Below are 16,635 nucleotides of genomic sequence, written 5' to 3' on the forward strand. Positions count from 1 at the left end.
CTGTCAGTTATCATTTTAATGTACCTGCTTCCAATACTTGACAGTCAACTATCCACTTCCTTAAAAGGTTTTTGTGACACTGCTCTAACCTGGTTTTACTGCTTTGTGACAGCTCCTTTTTTGTTTCCTCTTCTTTCTTTTCACATAAAATTGGGCATTTACTGCTTCTGACAACAGTTTCTAGGTTGACATACCTCTTCCCTCAGTGCAGTATTCACTCTCAGAGTTTCAACTACTATTTTTATGAAATTGACTCTAAAGCTTGTCTTTTCCATCACAATCTTTCCTCTCATGATTCACGACTCAGTAGTTCATTTATCCAATAATAGCTACTAAATGGATGTTAATTAGAATTCCAGACTAAAGTCATCAAAAATGCATACATATTTCGCCAACATTTTTTACCCCTCTCTTGTCTGTTGTAGGAAACGGGTCCCAATCCAGACCCCAAGAGAGGGTTCTTGGATCTTGTGCAAGAAAGGATTCAGGACAAGTCCACAATGCAAAGTAAAAGCAAGTTGATTAAGAAAGTGAAGTGGTGAAAGTACAGATACTCCTTAGACAGATTAGGGCATTCCCAAAAGTAAGAGGAGGAATGTGTACACCCTAGGTACGATGCTTGTATATATGGGGAGATGTGCTCTGCTGCAAAGCTTTGTGATAAAGGACTAATTTTCTTAATTACTAAATATTGGAAGAATATTTTTAAATATTTATTTAAAATATTTAAAGATATTTTAAAATCTTTAAAGCAAAGTTAGAAATGCCTTTGTTCTCCAAATATTCAGATATCTAGGCACTCTCAAGTGTGGGTCTGTTTAGCAAATACTATTAATTTTTTCTTTTAAACATCTAGTGGCTAGAAATGCCTGACTTTCTCGGAATGCCTCCCAGCAAGTCCCAGCCTCATTTTCCTAGCCCTCACTCAAGATGGAGTTACTCGGGTTTTAATGCCTCTGACGTCTCTACCCACTATACAATCAGATCTTCCTAAGTATGGTTTTTAAAAATTATAATTGATATTAGTACAATAATATGTTTACATGAAAAATAATTATTTCTGAAATGGTTCTCTTCACCAAGTGTTCTTTATCATCCTTCTTCAAAATTTATCATAACTCTTTTTTTTTTTTTTTTTTTTTTTTTTTTTTTTTTTTTTTTTGAGACGGAGTTTCGCTGTTGTTACCCAGGCTGGCGCAATGGCGCGATCTTGGCTCACCGTAACCTCTGCCTCCTGGGCTCAGGCAATTCTCCTGTCTCAGCCTCCTAAGTCGCTGGGATTACAGGCACGCACCACCATGCCCAGCTAGTTTTTTGTATTTTTAGTGGAGACGGGGTTTCACCATGTTGACCAGGATGGTCTCGATCTCTCGACCTCGTGATCCACCCGCCTCAGCCTCCCAAAGTGCTGGGATTACAGGCTTGAGCCACCGCACCCGGCCTATCATAACTCTTTTATCTTCACTTCCTAGCTACATGTTGTTGTACTGGAGAAGTAACTTAATTTTTTCTGTAGAATAGATACATTGCATGTCTAAGAAAGATTCTATAAATATTTTATTCTGTGCATACTTAGTACTTACACAGTTCTTGCTGATTGATACATTTAGTTCTTACTTTATCCCAACTCTACAGTAGTCTATTACAAAATTTTATTAGTTTTCATCTGTCAGTAGTAAACAAAGTGCCATCTTGTTCTAGATTAGATACCATCCTCCATAATTATCTTCCTATACTGATCTGCTCCTTATTGCTTTAGTTTTGCTTATACATTTTTTAATGGTTAAACATTACTACTTTTTTTTTTTTTTTTTTTTTTTTTTTTTGAGAGAGAGAGGGTCTCACTCTGTTGCTCAGACTGGAGTGCAGTGGAGCTATCTTGGCTCATTGCAATGTCCGCCTCCCAGGCTCAAGCAATTCTCCTTCCTCAGCCTCCTGAGTAACTGGGATTACTGGCTGGCACTACCATGCGTGGCTAATTTTTGTATTTTTAGTAGAGACCATGTTGGCCAGGCTGGTCTCAAACTCCTGACCTCAAAAGATCTACCTCCCTTGGCCTCTCTAAGTGCTGGGATTACATGCATGAGCTGCCATACCCCACCAACATTATTATATTTAAAAGCCTCCACATTACAACCTTTCCATTCCCATTTCCATCTTTCCAGTCCTATTTCAGTGCTATCTTAATAACCGAAAAAAATAATAATGATTATAGGCACCGTTCTTACCTATGTAAGTTAAATGAACTGAATAAGTTATTTTAGTATTCAGAGCCTCAGTATTCTCATCCCCAGCACAAGCACATTGATTGGCATATAGAAGGTACCTAATCAAGTGCTAAATCTATTTACTGTTTCCTTCCTTTAAATCTCAGTGTTTTCAAACTGTTTCCTTCCATTTAAATCTCAGCCTTTCCTAATCCCTTCCTTTCCAGGCATGTCTTAATAACTGTGTAAATATCATGTTATATAATCCTCCCCAAACTTAGGTCTATTTTATAGATGAGAGGTTAAAGCTTAGAGGAGTTCAGGACCTCACAGATTAATGACCACATGGAATCTTACACAGAAACTACTGCATCTGGTACAGTTGAAACTCTACTGGTTTTACTTGTTTTTGTAAAACCTGAACATTCTTTTTTGGTCACTTAACTTCTAAGAGTAGATTATGAATTCTGTGAACCATGTGGTAAGGTAAATAAGTAACAGTAAATATAAGCAGTGTGGTGGAATGCTAGAACAATCAGCTACTAGCTTTATGGTTTTGTCACTAGTTAATTTTGTGATCTTGGATATACTGCTTGGTGTCTTGGGGTATCCGTTTTCTTTTCTGCTGACATGGTGCTGGAGCAGGTAACATTTATAAAGGTTCCCTCAGCTTTAGTATGGTGATTGTCATTATCGTAGTTGACATGGAATAATTGCAGTTCAATTTCTTTGGAAAAACTAAAGAATACCCATCTCACCTAGTAGATCATAATTTGGCCTTAAGTGGAGAATAAGGTTCTAAGCATAGGTTTTATAAGATGAAGAATATAATCTTGACAAAATGAGAATCCAAACTAAAAAATGATTTAATATAGTCAAACATCTGGATATGTGACTAAAATTTTCAGTTTCCATATAGATGTTTGACCTTGTGTGAATAATATCAACTTTATAAAAAAAATCAAAACTAAAATGTGAAAATAAATAATCAGTCTTACCTAATATGAAAAAGAAAGGTTTTAAAAATTTGATTACTCTTACCTAAGAGATAAAGATAATAATGAATATTTGGGGCATTTTTTCATCTTTTGCCTGTTATTTTATAGTTAAATATACCTCAGCAAGATATGCAGTTACTTGCAGAGGAAAAACACAGTAATAATAAGAAGTGATTCTTCGTAAAATCTATTATCTACTGATTCTTTTTTGGGTTCCATTAATTCTAATCAATTTGGTAAATCCTAGACCATTTACCTTTTTTTGAGTTATAACCTTCTCTACTGACAGACTCTCACCTAAAAACAAAACAAATATACCTGAGATTTAAAAATTTTTAAATGTCACAAAATATCAAGTGAGTAAAGAAGACAAGCAAGTCAATACATATTTATGTATTTCTTGGTTGACACTCTTATATTTTGTGGATGCAGACAAATAGTAAGCCAGGGTTTAATTTCATTTCAGAGGCTGCATAATGGTGGGTGTAGTTTCAGGGTCCTGGAGTAGCAGTAGGTTAAAAGTATTGATTTCAATGAGAATTAATTTTAAGAACACAACAGCAGGCCTTTAAACTATTTAGCAGAAAGCATGCAGTCTCCTATGCTGGAAAGAGGTATAATTAAAAAGCTATCAATAGTCTGGGATTGTCAAAACTACTTTGTCACCTGAAGCTCATTCCTTATAATTATCTTTTAGGTTTTAAGCTAGATCACCATTAACCTTAGAAGAAAAGGGGTTACTACGCTTTCTGATGTGAGAAATTGTATCATCGTGTAAATTAAACCCCGTTCCACAGTCAAATTAGACTTGGGGAATGATTGAGTATTAAAACTACTCATGTATATTATCAAATGACACAAAGTATGAGGGTAGTAAGGGAGAAGAGGAAGTTTCCTGCTTTTTCAAAGATTTTTGAGATTCCTTATGTGCACAGAATATGATTTTAAACATGTATCAGAGATATAAAGTTGAAGCAATAGAAGGCAAACACAAAGATATTTTTAGCCTTTCCCCAAAGATTTCTTTTCAGCTCTCAGACAGTACAAAATGAGTCAACACTTAAGTAAGCCAGAAATAATATAACGAGTCTGCAAAATTACAGCTACCTACAGCTCAGATCTTCAATCAAGTAATTGTAGAAGGCTCACTAGAAGGAGGAATAAATATGTTCTCAGGTGAACTCACTTAATAATTTTAACCTTATTGTCAAAAGAAAGGAGTCATAATTAAGATAGTACAATACATGAAGCAGGGAGCAGCACAACTGCACCTTCCTGATGATTAATGCGTATCCCCAGGGTGGTTTCTTCAGTCGTGGAGCAACCAAAATGATGTAGTCTTCTTTCATTGCATAAAAAGTTGTGGCCCAGTGACAAATTATCAACCATTGTCATTCCTGGGTGATGCTGAGCTGACTAGTAGTTGTAAAAGGTTATGTTAGTTAATGTAAGTGATTCTCAGTAGGCAGAATATGGCCTACAACCACATGTGCACCATCATACTGATCTAAGTGTGGGTAGCCGGGGGACATGGGAGGGTATTCTGTTGTGGCTAGTACTTGTAAAGAAAGACGTAAGGTATGGTTTCCCAATCTCCAAATGAGTAACATTTGTGGCCAATGTTTTGTTTTTAGGGCTTTCCTGTGCAGTGTGGGATGTTTTGTGGCATCCCTGGCCTATACTCGGTACCTATCACTAGTAAACCCTCCCTCTCAGTTGTGACAAATATAGATACCTTTGAGCATTGCCAAAATGTTCCCTGGAAGGCAAAATTGCTCCCAGTTGAGAACTAGGGATGAAAGAGACTTGGAAATGCTATGCAACCTACAGGACTATATCTATATCTATACCTATATCTGTATAAAGAGATACGTACATATATATTCATGTCTCTATATATACACCATTATATATGCACATGTATAGATCTACATATGCATCTATATTTATATATAATGTACATACATGTATATACCCATATACTTGTATATATATACACATTCACATGTATTATATACTATATATTAGTTATATATATATAATATACTAATATTACTTACATACTATTTAGATATACAATATACATATATAGAAGTATACATGTCTATAAATGATGTATATGTATACATGTTCACATATAATACACACACATATGTACACATATAGATGAATTTATACATATATGCACCACAAAATCATAAAGCCTGAAAATATAAATAATATTTTGTAATGTTTTACAGATTGAAGATGCATTTGACAACCCTAGATATATCTGCATGTGCTCCTGGATTTTATTATGGACACTCCTTTTAGATGTGAAGTTTTGCAGAAACAACAGAATAATTGAGAGGATTCCATACAACCCATGCAAAAATCTGAAGGCCTAGCATCTTATAGAATAATAGTGAATGTGTGTGTAGATCAGTGTGTCAGGAGGGTAGGATGTGTGTGAAGAATCAGTGCAAGACGATGCTTCAGAGATGGGCAAAACCCAACTACATTAACAGTAAACTTCAGTATGAGGAGAGGGTTAAAAAGGACTTCTTGGTTGTAGATAGAAACAAAAGCAAATCAGAAAAGAAGGGAGTTCATAACGTCTGGCTCAAATACTGCTTTCCAGTTTGACTTAATTATCTCATTTGCTCTTATTTCTGTGTTTCTGCCATTAAGATATCTTCTCATTCAAAGATTTCATTTGCAAGTGGAGGAGACAGTTTATTGCGTGTCATGACTCGAGAGATGCTGAGGAAAATACGCTTTTCAAACAAACAAAAACATGTAACCTGTAACAATTGCTGAAATTCCTTTTTTTGAATGCATGCTTTTTCTGGAGTTCAAGAAGTTAGTGTCCAGGAATGCTCTTTAAAATGGGAATATTCCATGGCTCAATGTTTCTTAATCCTTAACTGCATGGTTTTCCTGATCTTCAGCAGCCTAACAGGGTTCTGGGTGGTGGAATCACTAAACTGTGATGAAGAGCAAGACTAAAGCTACAGATTTAGAATGTGGAGTTCTATCTGCTGGTGGATGGAGGACAAAAAAAGCAGATATAAATGAAATAGTATATGAAATACCTATTACGTACCAGGAGCTTTACATATAACATGTAGGGCAGGGATCCGTTGAATAAAAATTAAGATTCAGGTAGATCAAGATGTGGACAAATCCAATTTCCTGCACCTCCTCATCTTTGAGAGAACTCAAGAGAAAAAAAAAAAAATTCATATGGTCATCAAGTCACACACAGTTAGTCAGAAACAGGCATCCAGTCAGTAAAGAGTTCAGTAAAAGAAGCCGGGCGCGGTGGCTCAAGCCTGTAATCCCAGCACTTTGGGAGGCCGAGGCGGGTGGATCATGAGGTCGAGAGATCGAGACCATCCTGGTCAACATGGTGAAACCCCGTCTCTACTAAAAATACAAAAAATTAGCTGGGCATGGTGGCGCGTGCCTGTAATCCCAGCTACTCGGGAGGCTGAGGCAGGAGAATTGCCTGAGCCCAGGAGGCGGAGGTTGCGGTGAGCCGAGATCGCGCCATTGCACTCCAGCCTGGGTAACAAGAGCGAAACTCCGTCTCAAAAAAATAAATAAATAAATAAATAAATAAATAAATAAATAAATAAAAAGAGTTCAGTAAAAGAAATTTAAAACTTTTCATAATTGGAATTTGGAGTTGGGGATAATGGAAGCCAGATGACACAAAGGGAAAGGAGGCAGGAAGAAAAAAAGAAAGAAAGAAAAAAAAGAAAGAAAAAGAGAGAAGAAAGAGAAAGAGAAAGAAAGAGAAAGAGAAAGGAAGGAAGGAAGGAAGAAAGGGAGGGAGGGAAGAGTCACCATATCTAAATAGGATGTCTGGCAGAATGGGCTGGACTCTACCTTGACCTATGTATCCAGAGAAATCAGGAAAGTATCCCCTATAAGGCTGCATTTGAATTCCTACTCACATAGTACTTTCTATACACAGGGAAGCAGAGATCCAGGACCAGAGGCAAAGCTGACCAACTGTGTCACCAGGGCCTTTCTCTCAAACAATTCTATGTTCTCACCGGTGAGAGCCCTCTGTCCAGGAAGAACACCACATTTCCCTAGAAGTTGGAGGGAGAGCACAGGGAGTCAGGCTGTAGAAGACAGAGGATCTTAGCTTAGTGCTGAAACAGGATCTCAAATCCAAGATTAAATCTATGTCTCCACTTGGGTTACCTAACAAGGACATTTAGCAGTAGCACTAAAGCCCTAATCATGAGTGAATCCTTCATTTTGCTCTTAGAAAATGTCTATAGAGACACAGAAATGGGAGAGCACCATGGTCTTGCCAATTGGTCCATAAAGAAAAGTATCTAGGGAACTGTCAGCAGACTATGAAGGTGACCTTACTAGGGTATAGGTGACTCTGGATTATATGAATATCATTTAACTCTCCTAACAATTGAATGAAGGAGGGATAATTATCTGGAATTGGTAGAACTGATGTGGAAATCAGGCTTAGTAAAGTTAAATAACTTGCATTTACAGAGCCAGATCATGATAAAAGTGGGAATCATATTTCTATTTGAAAGCAAAGCTATTGTATTATTCTAACAGTCCTACTGTCTATTTATTGAATAACAAGCTGCCACAATTGGACTCCAAGATGAATTATAAAAAGAAAGGGTAGCAGTTAATTAAAGACAATTTTATCTTGATCTGTCCCTAGCTGGAACCCTTTCCTTCATGAAAGTAAACATGCCAAATTTAAGTTGTCAGCTGTCAGAGGTAGAAAAAAATAAATAGACTCTTTCCTTCTGGCTGGCTTCAAGTGTTGTTAGGTAATGTACACTTAGAACCTATTTGTATTCTGTAGGTGAGTCCACTTTTGCTTGAAAATCTCTAATGACTAGATAAGGAAGCCCTTTTATCTAGGTCAATATATCTACACAAATGCTCATTAACATAGAATATTTGTTATTTTATTATCAAGTGAACATATCTAAAACTTTGACACTAAATTTTAGCTAAAGGCGCAATATCCTTTAATGTTATATTGCCCTAGCAAAAGAAACTTCTGCAAGAGGGAGTTACAACATTTTGCTTCCGATTATAAAATGAACAGAGAACTAATCGGATATTTGAAAACCCAAAGGAAAGAAGATTCCATATCTTTTCTCCAAAATTTAAAATAATACGAGTTTAAAAGACCATAATCATTTAGGGCCTGATTTCTTGAGTCAACATGTTACTATATTTATTTTAGAGAAATGTGAAATCTGGCAAACTTGTTTTGTCAAGATGGTCTGAGCCAGTTTTTATTTTGATTTTTGTTCATGTGTTTGTTTTTGACAAGGATGAGCTGATTACTGAGAAAATGCAAAAAAAAAAAATCAGGTCTTCCAATTTGTAAATTTCAATAAATATTTATAAAGCAAATTTTAAGGACACTTTCCAATGTGAATATCTACCTTTATTTCTCTTTGGTAAGAGAAAACATGTTGAAAATAGTCTAAAATCCCATCTTTCCAACTTCAGAACTCAATCAAAAACATCAGCACTGTGGGAAGACCAGATGTCTCCCTTGGAAAGCAAACCTGTATATAACAAAGGGTCCAGTCTTTCTACTTTTTTAAACAGAAAATTTTGAAAGAAAGTAGCCCTGTATAAAAATTTCAAGCAATTTCCAAAACTGTATAATTTAACCAAACTTTCAGCTTTTTGCCAACTTCCTTCATTTTGATGTCACTTGATTGCCAGAGACTTCAGCCTTCTACTTCCAGGTTACAGAATAGATAATCAAAGCTGTGAATGTGTTAAAGAAGAAGGTGCATCAACTCCACATCAACCTCTAAATTTTTTAGAGCTAAGGAGGTGATGTGAATTGCATATGAATGTAATTAATTTGTACATGAAGAGAAGATTTTTAGTTTGCTATTAGCTTCATAGCAGCCTAATATATAAAAAGCCAATCACTGGCAAGCTTGCCAGAAGTATGACAAACTGTTTGTTCCAAATTTCTTTAAAGATATAATGGATGCTGTTTTCCAGAATGTTTTGATTAACCCTTCTATTGCATATTTGCAATTAGTGTAAAAATTAATGTTAAAATGGAAAACTTTGTTGGATTACAAATAACGTAGCAGGATGAGAATAATCATGGTTTACATGTAACCATAAATTTTAAAAATGCAAGAATGGTTGATTCTTTTTTTCTGCCAGTAGAAATTATTATGTTCTCGTTCAATATTTATTGTTGGTATTAGCATTTAGAAAGAAAAAGAGAGAAGAAGGGAAAGAAAAAAAATACTTCAAACAACTTTTATAATGAAAGTTTCTCCCTTACGTTCAGAACGCAATGCCAGCATTGCCAATTTTAGGCATTTGTTCTGTTCTGTTTTTCCTATTCAGTTATTTACCAACTCATTTGTTGCAATATTATAAACATGCAGTTTCTTTCCTTCTTTCTTTCTTTCCTTTCTTTCTTTCTTTCCTTCTTTCTTTCTTTTTAATGAGAGGATAAAGAAAGAGAGAGCAGGACATAGTTTCTCCCCAAAGCCTAAAGTGTCTTTTCTACTTTGATGGTTTGAATTTGGGATATAACTTGCGAAAACCAGGCTGAGCAAGGTGAATAACTCGATAAATAAAATTAGACTTTTCATATTGAAGTCAGTTTGCAAGTTTGATAAATTGTTCTTAACAACCCTTTTAATTAAAAAACATGAATATAGCATTACAGCCACCATAACTTAGTCAATGGTGCTGAAGTTTAAATTTATTCATTGTTTTCTTTTGTTCATCATTATATGAATATAATAATTAATAATGAATTCCTTCTCAAAGTAACTTGGCTTGCACTAAATATTGTAAAGCCAGGAAGGCAGTTCATTTTAAAGTCAGGGTGCTTCCTGCCCCATTCAAAATGAATGATGTATACTGCCAATAAAAATAGAATAATTTGAAAGTATCAGCTGGTAATGGAACAAGACCCATAGGACTTCAGAGAAAACTCTCTGCCATTTAATCATCTGATTTTTTTCTGCCTGAAATTACCCATAATGTTATGAAGCTGTTGCTAGTGTCAATTCTCCAAGGGCTTATTCGTTAGCTTCCTATGTTATTTGAAAAACACAATTGTCTGTGTTAAGCCTTCTTATTGAATGTGCCTACATACAGCAAATTGTACTAAATAAATATATGTATTTATACATATAAATATTTATAAATAAATATATATATATGTAGTGGTCTGGACTAAATATACATATATATGTATATTTAGTGGTAAGTGTATATTTGTATGTTTTAAGTATATATATATGTATATTTTGTGTTCTGGGTATCATATATATATATATATATACACACACACATACACTATATATACACACACACACTATATATCTACACACACATACCACACATACATATATAGTGTCCAGACCACTATATATAGTATGTGTGTGTAGTCTTAAATATGCAGTACATATATAGTATATATATATAGTATATATAAATATATAGTTTACATAGTACTAAATATGTAGAGTATATGTGTATATAACTATAATACTCAATATATAATATATATAATACTAAAAGTATAGTATTTATTACAGACCACTGCAATAAAGTGCAGGTTGAAAAATGTACAGTTGGCTATATGTAGACTTATTCTACAAGACGAGTTAACACAGACAATTGTGTTTTCTTTTTTTTTTTTTTTGAGATGGAGTCTTGCTCTGTTGCCCAGACTAGAGTGCAGTGGCACAAACACAGCTCACTGCAGCCTTCACCTCTGCTTCCCAGGTTCCTGCAATTCTCTTGCCTCAACCTCCCGAGTAACTGGAATTACTGGCACCCACCACCACACCCAGTCAATTTTTTGTATTTTTAGTAGAGATGGGTTTTCACCATGTTGGTCAGGCTGGTCTTAAACTCCTGACCTCAGGTGATCTGCCCCTGTCGGCCTCCCAAAGTGCTAGGATTACAGGCATGAGCGACAGTGCCCAGTTGGCAATTGTGTTTTCAAACCTATATTATGCAATGTCAAAACACATAAATATGTATGTTGTGTATGTTATATACATTGCATATGTGGTATATAGTGTATTTTATATTTTATGTGTATATGTACATATTGTCTCAGTTGTTCCACATCTACCTTCTCTTTCTCTAGCCTTGTTACATTTGTCGTAACAATGATCATTTTACACCCCAGGCCATTCTTCCCCTGTGCTCCCATTTTTGGCAATGACATTATAATTTTTCTTAGCACCCAGAATTAAAGTCATACATCTTTGTTTGATTAGTAGTTTTTCTCAGTCCCTCATGCTTCTGTGGTCACTTGCTTCTGCTTCACCATATTTCTTCCAGTTTCACGACATTTGTCTCAGTTCTTTATTCCTATAATTTCTTCCTAAACTTCTTGTCTCCAGCATCGCTGAGGGACATCATTTTGAATCTTCTTTCTGCCACCTGTTAGCCATATGACTTTGGAAAATAATAGCTGTTATTAAATGAGCACTTACATGCCAGAGAAGTGTGTTAATCACTTTGCATTTACTATTTCATGGAGTCTTTGAAGCAATCTAGCAATTGTTATGCTATATCCTTTATTTACCAGCAGATAAAACTAAGGCTCCACAAAAGTGAAGGCAGCATAATATGTGGCAGGACACAGCCCTTTCTGCCTCCAGGGCAGATCCCATCTTCATAAAGAAAACTCACTGTTTTCATTAAGCCTCAATATTGTCATCTGCAAATGATAACTTAAAGACTCTCAGGGGCCTAGCAAAGTGCCAGATTGTGGGAGTACACAGTGACCATTCTTAGGCTGTATGTCTGTCTGGTTTTCTGTATGTCTGTCTGGTGTTAGTTTGTACATCTACCCTTGCTCTTCCATTGCACCCTGCCTGCATTTCGTTGCTCTACCATGCATATCTATTGTTGCCATTACAGCCACATTCCCAAAATGCAGTTTTAATTTACTTTAGGTAGTCCTGCTCATTCTGCTGAAATCTCACTCAGGGTCATTGCTTCTGATTGTGCAGAGGGGGCTGGCAGAGGGAATGAATAGGAGCTGCATCGTAAGTCACACTCCTTGGAATAGGGCTTTGCCTGCTTAAAGGGTGGTGGCCTTTTCTATTTGGTGAAAGGGATTGCTGTCTTTCCAATCTCCAGCCTACAAAACTGTAGGTCCCTTGTAGGAAGTGACTTTTTCTAATTTGCACAAAATTTCCCACTGGCCCAGCCAAACCCTTGTCTCACAGTGAAGGTATATTGACAACTATTATGCATTAGGCATTTGATATATTGCATTAACCAATTATATACCAACACTTTGCAGAGGGCCTTGCATATGGTAAGTGTTCAGTAAATTTTTGTAGAATCACATTGATTCACACTGCCCATGGCCAAGGCCTAGAGCCTTTTGATAACATGTTACATGTCCATACACAGACTTATAAAACCTGTTTGTAGTTTTGTTGGCATAAATATGCATGATAGCCTTTGATACACTCTTTAATCATCTGAATTTTTAATAACTAAAAGATGTTTATCACTTGCTTTCAACAGAAAGGTGTTGTAAGGAGTTATGAATTAAAATCTATAAGCATGTTCACATCCTCATTAGAGAATAGAACAAAAGTATAAGACATGATCATTTCTCCAAGTGTCAAGATAAATTCAAAGAGAGATTGCATTGCCACCTGACAAAGAATGTACTGAAAGAACATCTGGTCCCTGCCACCCACTGCATCTCTCTTCTTTCTGCTCAGTCTGGAAGTTGCAATGTGGCTATGTTCTTTGAAAGGGCCAGATTTGGTGAAAGTTATATAGCAAAGTGGAACTCTTTAGTAGCACAATTGACACTAGCTTTTTATAGGACTCTTGATTGAACTCAGGTAGTTTAGGGAGGTTTCAGTGAATACCTGCCTGAAGGTTATTTCATATCGTTGACACTTATACATGGCTATGCAAATTTTAAAAATCCGACAGCCTTCAATGAATTAAGTGATATATATAAATCTCCCATACTAGATAGATTTTAAATTGATGGTATCACACCAAGCAGTGAAATAAAAGAGGTAGCAGCACTTATCCTTACAGGCTAATAGCTGCAAATGATTTTATGAATCATTAGTTTAGAGATGTGGCCCTACCCATTTTTAAAACCCAGTGTAGATTAACATATTTTGTCTGTGACAAGACGTTAATAATTTTAGAGAAAAGAGGCCATCTGATGAAGTAAAACTCTCCCAATTTGTGCCATTGGATTTTTGATATTCTAATTAACATGATTATGACTAATTAGAGTTCTTGACGGTTAAAGAAGGAAGATTGATAGTTTAATAGATCAATACTGGTTACTTAATGTCCCGAGATAGACTTCTTTTGGCACATGACACACGTAATATATAATTAAATTTTTAAAAATTTTTTTAAGGTGGTTCCTACCTGTGATGTTTTACTAAAGCGTAAGACCATAGAAATTAAGCAAAACTGGAGATCATCCTTTTGGCTAAGGTTAAGTATTTTCCTTTTTTAGTTGAATTAATGTTCCCTTCCCTTTAGTAGACACAGTTGGGTAAGTGTTCAAAGTGTTTTGTACTGATTTCATGGTGCAAATCCCATTAAAATAAACATAAACTGCATGGGTAAATTAGAGCATGCTGCTTTGAAAATGTACCCCACTATTTTCAGCATATTAAGCTGTCAGAAGCTGATAAAATCAGGCTTATATTCCTAGTTTTTTAGTATGTTTGCAATGCATTTACATTCTTTTCATCTGAAGTTGGTATGAAATTTAAATGGTAGTACCTTTGGATTACGGACACACCTACAGTATAGAAAACCAATGCATATTTTAAATACTTTATTGAAAACATCAACATGTAATAAATAGAGACTGGTAAATAGGTTGCAATGGACTTTGCTGTATTTCAAAATAAAGAATCTGAACTTATTTCACCATTTTTACCTCTATTAATGTGCATGGGAGGTTATCCTTATCTTTCTTTGCATTTTCAAGTGTGTTTTTGCAATCAGTCCATTGAGTAGCATGTTCACTAATCAATTAACAAATAATTACTGAGCAGGAACTGTAAAGCAAAGCAATGTGCTGGCCTTCTTCCCTACACTTCATGAGACTCTATTTGACACTCTGATGCTTAGTAAATATTTACTGCTTTGCATTTATCTTTTAAATTAGAGAATTGGTAACAACCAGACAATAGCCCCAATGCACCAATGAAGATATGGAGCTGTTTTTAAGCAGATGTATCTACCAAAGACAACAGGTATAGTGAATACCATGGCCTTCAGAGCTGTATTAGTCCGTTCTCATGCTGCTGATAAAGACATACCTGAAACTCAGTAATTTATAAAGAAAAAGAGCTTTAATGGATTTGCAGTTTCATGTGGCTTAGGAGGCTTCACAGTTATGGCAGAAGGTGAAAAGCACATCTTACATGGAGGCAGGCAAGAGAGAATGAGAGCAAAGCAAAAAGGGAAACCCCTTATGAAACCATTAGATTTCATGAGATGCACTACCATGAGAACAGTATGAGGGAAAATGCCCCCACGATTCACTTGTCTTTCACTGGGTCCCTCCTACAAAACATGGGAATTATGGGAGCTACAATTCAAGATGAGATTTGGGTGGAGACAGCCAAACCATATCAGGAGCTAAACAAAATTTACCTTCAGCTCTACTTTTCTCTCTTAATGTTTGGGTAATCTGAGCTCGATGCATTTTCTGCCTTAGTTTTCTCTATGTAGGACAGGAATGATAATAGAATTTCAACAAAGTGGTCGTCCAACCATTAAATGATTATATATAGACTGTAGACATTAAAACTGTTTCTGACAAAAAGTAAGTATGATGACTATGCTTAGATGTTGTTATTGACACTATCACACAGCTGATTTGGACATAGACCCTGATTTTCATTCTCTTCTCCCTGTATTAGCTTTGTGATATTAGGTATGTTACTTTAAAACACTGAGTCGAATCCAGTCATCTTATTCTTAGTATGCTGATTTCATCATCCTCATGACTTTTTTAAGTTCTTTGAAGTTTGAAAAATGTCCTTTTCTTCTAAATGTTAACAGTAATCACTACTTCACAATTGTTGTGAGAAATAATTGTAATTATGTATAAATTATTTAGGACCGCTATGTCCCAGTGTGGCTCAATTACATGATATCAGAGAATAGGATTTCCCCAGGCCATTTTAGTATGTTCCTCATAAAAAGGCCCAGAGTGTAAGAGAAATAATGAAAGCAGGGAAGTCCATGCAGTGGTCAGTCAACAGGACTAGCAGTGCCTTCACGTCAATGCTGCCATGAGTTTATGACTTCATTACACAAATGTCTTCTTGGAGCCATGTTGTTGAACAATGTATTTCCTTAAGACCTTAAATTATCACATAGCCTTAAGTTCATAGTTTTAAATTCTTAAATATGTTTAGATGTTTATTATCATTTTATACATTGATTTTAATAAATATATATGGCATATATATTATATAGTATATATAGTATAAATGTGTATATATGTTTTATATATTTATATAATATAAATATTTGTGTATAAAATTTCCAAACTTTGGGAATTTTTATAACCTTATGCTAGAATTTAACACTGGCATAAAATGGATACAGTGTTGACTGTTTTAATTACTGAGTTAGGGAATTTGTATCATTGACTTTAAGCAGGAGGTAATTTTAAGTGAAATTAGAAAATAAATAAATATTACAATTGAGAGAAATAGTACATGTGTGCAAAGCATAGAATTAGTTTTCATATAATTTCGAATGATAATCAACTAAGAATTCTAAATTAAATGAGGAGTTTCTCGCTTTAATAAGAAAAAAGTTTTTATATTCTATGTAAACTTTCTCATATAGATAAAAAGAAAAAAATGAAATTAAATCAAAAGATATGCATTAAACTTAAAAAAAAAAAAAACCCTCTACTTTTAATTGTATACGGCTTTATCCTTAAAGCCACTTTTAAATATTTCTTTAGCAAAATCCGATAAACCTAAACAAGCTTCTGTGGTCTTTTGTAACATATTTTTAAAATCTTCAAACTTTTATGGACCTACCTAATTTACATTGCTCCTAATATGGGAAAAATTATGGGTTATTTAACAATTACATAGTAGTTATAGAAACAATTTCTATAAACTGTCAAACAAAATTGAAATTCTAAGCTCTCCAACCAACTGATGGACCCCTCACTCTCAGCAAAGGACATTCCAAAATGAACCCAAAAATCTAGTTCAGGCCATGATGGGAAGAGGAGGGTTGGACATGCCTCCTTTACTCTCCTCTCTTTGGAATTCAGCCACAGCTGACGAGCGTTTAGAGGAAAACAGTGATCTTAAGGCTGATGAAACAGACTTTTTATACCAATAAGACACTGAATTCCAGACATGTGATGTGTGGCATCACATGAC

At 35.2% G+C, this 16,635-nt stretch overlaps 1 protein-coding gene across 4 annotated transcripts in view; it reads left to right on the forward strand.

Annotated features, from left to right (window-relative positions):
- Window positions 1–16,635, forward strand: part of LRP1B (LDL receptor related protein 1B) — a 1,884,038-nt gene that overhangs the window by 119,778 nt on the left and 1,747,625 nt on the right. The gene's annotated exons all lie outside the window — the stretch shown is intronic.

This window comes from Saimiri boliviensis, chromosome 5, assembly GCF_048565385.1.
Source record: "Saimiri boliviensis isolate mSaiBol1 chromosome 5, mSaiBol1.pri, whole genome shotgun sequence".
In the NCBI taxonomy this organism is placed as follows: Eukaryota; Metazoa; Chordata; class Mammalia; order Primates; family Cebidae; genus Saimiri; species Saimiri boliviensis.